Genomic DNA, 5,398 nt, shown 5'->3' with positions numbered 1-5,398 from the left:
TCTGCTGGGGCGCTGTAACACTCTTTCTAAGTGTTGCAATATCTCATGAAGGAAATACTGGACAATCAAATTAATGACTTTCCAGGCTTCAGGATGCCTTTCTACACTATATAAAGGTGGAAATTTACATTTGAAACGTTTGGTTTAGCTGTTATAAAAGTTTGGTTTTTTAGTGCTGTAAATGCATTTTCAGCTCGCGCTGTACACATTTGCTATGAGAGGCATTATCTCATAAGGGAAATATTGGACAATCAAATTAATGACTGCCCAGGCTTCAAGGATGTCTTTTTACACTATATAAAGGTGGAAATTTACATTGGAAACGTTTGGTTTAGCTGTTATAAAAGTTTGGTTTTTTAGTGCTTAAAATGCATTTTCAGCTCGCACTGTACACATTTGCTATGTGAGGCATTATCTCATAAGGGAAATACTGGACAATCAAATTAATGACTTCCCAGGCTTCAGGATGTTTTTTTACACTCTATAAAGGTGGAAATTTACATTGGAAACGTTTGGTTTAGCTGTTATAAAAGTTTGTTTTTTTCGTGCTGTAAATGCATTTTCAGCTCGCGCTGTACACATTTGCAATGAGAGGCATTATCTCATAAGGGAAATATTGGACAATCAAATTAATGACTGCCCAGGCTTCAGGATGTCTTTTTACACTATATAAAGGTGGAAATTTACATTGGAAACGTTTAGTTTAGCTGTTAATGAAGTTTCGTTTTTTTTAGTGCTTGAAAATTCATTGTCTGCTGGCGCTGTACACTTTTTCTAAGTGTTGCAATATCTCATGAAGGAAATACTGGACAATCAAATTAATGACTTTCCAGGCTTCAGGATGCCTTTCTACACTATATAAAGGTGGAAATTTACATTGGAAACGTTTGGTTTAGCTGTTATAAAAGTTTGGTTTTTTAGTGCTGTAAATGCATTTTCAGCTCGCGCTGTACACATTTGCTATGAGAGGCATTATCTCATAAGGGAAATATTGGACAATCAAATTAATGACTGCCCAGGCTTCAGGATGTCTTTTTACACTATATAAAGGTGGAAATTTACATTGGAAACGTTTGGTTTAGCTGTTATAAAAGTTTGGTTTTTTAGTGCTGTAAATGCATTTTCAGCTCGCGCTGTACACATTTGCTATGAGAGGCATTATCTCATAAGGGAAATATTGGACAATCAAATTAATGGCTGCCCAGGCTTCAGGATGTCTTTTTACACTATATAAAGGTGGAAATTTACATTGGAAACTTTTAGTTTAGCTGTTAATGAAGTTTCGTTTTTTTAGTGCTGAAAATTCATTGTCTGCTGGCGCTGTACACTTTTTCTAAGTGTTGCAATATCTCATGAAGGAAATACTGGACAATCAAATTAATGACTTTCCAGGCTTCAGGATGCCTTTCTACACTATATAAAGGTGGAAATGTACATTGGAAACGTTTGGTTTAGCTGTTATAAAAGTTTGGTTTTTTAGTGCTGTAAATGCATTTTCAGCTCGCGCTGTACACATTTGCTATGAGAGGCATTATCTCAGAAGGGAAATATTGGACTATCAAATTAATGACTGCCCAGGCTTCAGGATGTCTTTTTACACTATATAAAGGTGGAAATTTACATTGGAAACGTTTGGTTTAGCTGTTATAAAAGTTTGGTTTTTTTAGTGCTGAAAATGCATTTTCAGCTCGCACTGTACACATTTGCTATGTGAGGCATTATCTCATAAGGGAAATACTGGACAATCAAATTAATGACTGCCCAGGCTTCAGGATGTCTTTTTACACTATATAAAGGTGGAAATTTACATTGGAAACGTTTGGTTTAGCTGTTATAAAAGTTTGTTTTTTTAGTGCTGAAAATGCATTTTCAGCTCGCACTGTACACATTTGCTATGTGAGGCATTATCTCATAAGGGAAATACTGGACAATCAAATTAATGACTTCCCAGGCTTCAGGATGCCTTTTTACACTCTATAAATGTGGAAATTTACATTGGAAACGTTTGGTTTAGCTGTTAATGAAGTTTCGTTTTTTTAGTGCTGAAAATTCATTGTCTGCTGGCGCTGTACACTTTTTCTAAGTGTTGCAATATCTCATGAAGGAAATACTGGACAATCAAATTAATGACTTTCCAGGCTTCAGGATGCCTTTCTACACTATATAAAGGTGGAAATTTACATTGGAAACGTTTGGTTTAGCTGTTATAAAAGTTTGGTTTTTTAGTGCTGTAAATGCATTTTCAGCTCGCGCTGTACACATTTGCTATGAGAGGCATTATCTCATAAGGGAAATATTGGACAATCAAATTAATGACTGCCCAGGCTTCAGGATGTCTTTTTACACTATATAAAGGTGGAAATTTACATTGGAAACGTTTGGTTTAGCTGTTATAAAAGTTTGGTTTTTTAGTGCTGTAAATGCATTTTCAGCTCGCGCTGTACACATTTGCTATGAGAGGCATTATCTCATAAGGGAAATATTGGACAATCAAATTAATGGCTGCCCAGGCTTCAGGATGTCTTTATACTCTATATAAAGGTGGAAATTTACATTGGAAACGTTTAGTTTAGCTGTTAATGAAGTTTCGTTTTTTTAGTGCTGAAAATTCATTGTCTGCTGGCGCTGTACACTTTTTCTAAGTGTTGCAATATCTCATGAAGGAAATACTGGACAATCAAATCAATGACTTTCCAGGCTTCAGGATGCCTTTCTACACTATATAAAGGTGGAAATTTACATTGGAAACGTTTGGTTTAGCTGTTATAAAAGTTTGGTTTTTTAGTGCTGTAAATGCATTTTCAGCTCGCGCTGTACACATTTGCTATGAGAGGCATTATCTCATAAGGGAAATATTGGACAATCAAATTAATGACTGCCCAGGCTTCAGGATGTCTTTTTACACTATATAAAGGTGGAAATTTACATAGGAAACGTTTGGTTTAGCTGTTATAAAAGTTTGGTTTTTTAGTGCTTAAAATGCATTTTCAGCTCGCACTGTACACATTTTCTATGTGAGGCATTATCTCATAAGGGAAATACTGGACAATCAAATTAATGACTTCCCAGGCTTCAGGATGCCTTTTTACACTCTATAAAGGTGGAAATTTACATTGGAAACGTTTGGTTTAGCTGTTATAAAAGTTTGTTTTTTTCGTGCTGTAAATGCATTTTCAGCTCGCGCTGTACACATTTGCAATGAGAGGCATTATCTCATAAGGGAAATATTGGACAATCAAATTAATGACTGCCCAGGCTTCAGGATGTCTTTTTACACTATAGAAAGGTGGAAATTTACATTGGAAACGTTTGGTTTAGCTGTTAATGAAGTTTCGTTTTTTTAGTGCTGAAAATTCATTGTCTGCTGGGGCGCTGTAACACTCTTTCTAAGTGTTGCAATATCTCATGAAGGAAATACTGGACAATCAAATTAATGACTTTCCAGGCTTCAGGATGCCTTTCTACACTATATAAAGGTGGAAATTTACATTTGAAACGTTTGGTTTAGCTGTTATAAAAGTTTGGTTTTTTAGTGCTGTAAATGCATTTTCAGCTCGCGCTGTACACATTTGCTATGAGAGGCATTATCTCATAAGGGAAATATTGGACAATCAAATTAATGACTGCCCAGGCTTCAAGGATGTCTTTTTACACTATATAAAGGTGGAAATTTACATTGGAAACGTTTGGTTTAGCTGTTATAAAAGTTTGGTTTTTTAGTGCTTAAAATGCATTTTCAGCTCGCACTGTACACATTTGCTATGTGAGGCATTATCTCATAAGGGAAATACTGGACAATCAAATTAATGACTTCCCAGGCTTCAGGATGTTTTTTTACACTCTATAAAGGTGGAAATTTACATTGGAAACGTTTGGTTTAGCTGTTATAAAAGTTTGTTTTTTTCGTGCTGTAAATGCATTTTCAGCTCGCGCTGTACACATTTGCAATGAGAGGCATTATCTCATAAGGGAAATATTGGACAATCAAATTAATGACTGCCCAGGCTTCAGGATGTCTTTTTACACTATATAAAGGTGGAAATTTACATTGGAAACGTTTAGTTTAGCTGTTAATGAAGTTTCGTTTTTTTTAGTGCTTGAAAATTCATTGTCTGCTGGCGCTGTACACTTTTTCTAAGTGTTGCAATATCTCATGAAGGAAATACTGGACAATCAAATTAATGACTTTCCAGGCTTCAGGATGCCTTTCTACACTATATAAAGGTGGAAATTTACATTGGAAACGTTTGGTTTAGCTGTTATAAAAGTTTGGTTTTTTAGTGCTGTAAATGCATTTTCAGCTCGCGCTGTACACATTTGCTATGAGAGGCATTATCTCATAAGGGAAATATTGGACAATCAAATTAATGACTGCCCAGGCTTCAGGATGTCTTTTTACACTATATAAAGGTGGAAATTTACATTGGAAACGTTTGGTTTAGCTGTTATAAAAGTTTGGTTTTTTAGTGCTGTAAATGCATTTTCAGCTCGCGCTGTACACATTTGCTATGAGAGGCATTATCTCATAAGGGAAATATTGGACAATCAAATTAATGGCTGCCCAGGCTTCAGGATGTCTTTTTACACTATATAAAGGTGGAAATTTACATTGGAAACTTTTAGTTTAGCTGTTAATGAAGTTTCGTTTTTTTAGTGCTGAAAATTCATTGTCTGCTGGCGCTGTACACTTTTTCTAAGTGTTGCAATATCTCATGAAGGAAATACTGGACAATCAAATTAATGACTTTCCAGGCTTCAGGATGCCTTTCTACACTATATAAAGGTGGAAATGTACATTGGAAACGTTTGGTTTAGCTGTTATAAAAGTTTGGTTTTTTAGTGCTGTAAATGCATTTTCAGCTCGCGCTGTACACATTTGCTATGAGAGGCATTATCTCAGAAGGGAAATATTGGACTATCAAATTAATGACTGCCCAGGCTTCAGGATGTCTTTTTACACTATATAAAGGTGGAAATTTACATTGGAAACGTTTGGTTTAGCTGTTATAAAAGTTTGGTTTTTTTAGTGCTGAAAATGCATTTTCAGCTCGCACTGTACACATTTGCTATGTGAGGCATTATCTCATAAGGGAAATACTGGACAATCAAATTAATGACTGCCCAGGCTTCAGGATGTCTTTTTACACTATATAAAGGTGGAAATTTACATTGGAAACGTTTGGTTTAGCTGTTATAAAAGTTTGTTTTTTTAGTGCTGAAAATGCATTTTCAGCTCGCACTGTACACATTTGCTATGTGAGGCATTATCTCATAAGGGAAATACTGGACAATCAAATTAATGACTTCCCAGGCTTCAGGATGCCTTTTTACACTCTATAAATGTGGAAATTTACATTGGAAACGTTTGGTTTAGCTGTTAATGAAGTTTCGTTTTTTT

This window comes from Idiotropiscis lumnitzeri, unplaced genomic scaffold, assembly GCF_059441095.1.
Source record: "Idiotropiscis lumnitzeri isolate Australia: NSW breed Sydney's pygmy pipehorse unplaced genomic scaffold, RoL_Ilum_1.0 HiC_scaffold_231, whole genome shotgun sequence".
In the NCBI taxonomy this organism is placed as follows: domain Eukaryota; kingdom Metazoa; phylum Chordata; class Actinopteri; order Syngnathiformes; family Syngnathidae; genus Idiotropiscis; species Idiotropiscis lumnitzeri.
This window is presented reverse-complemented; position numbering follows the sequence as displayed.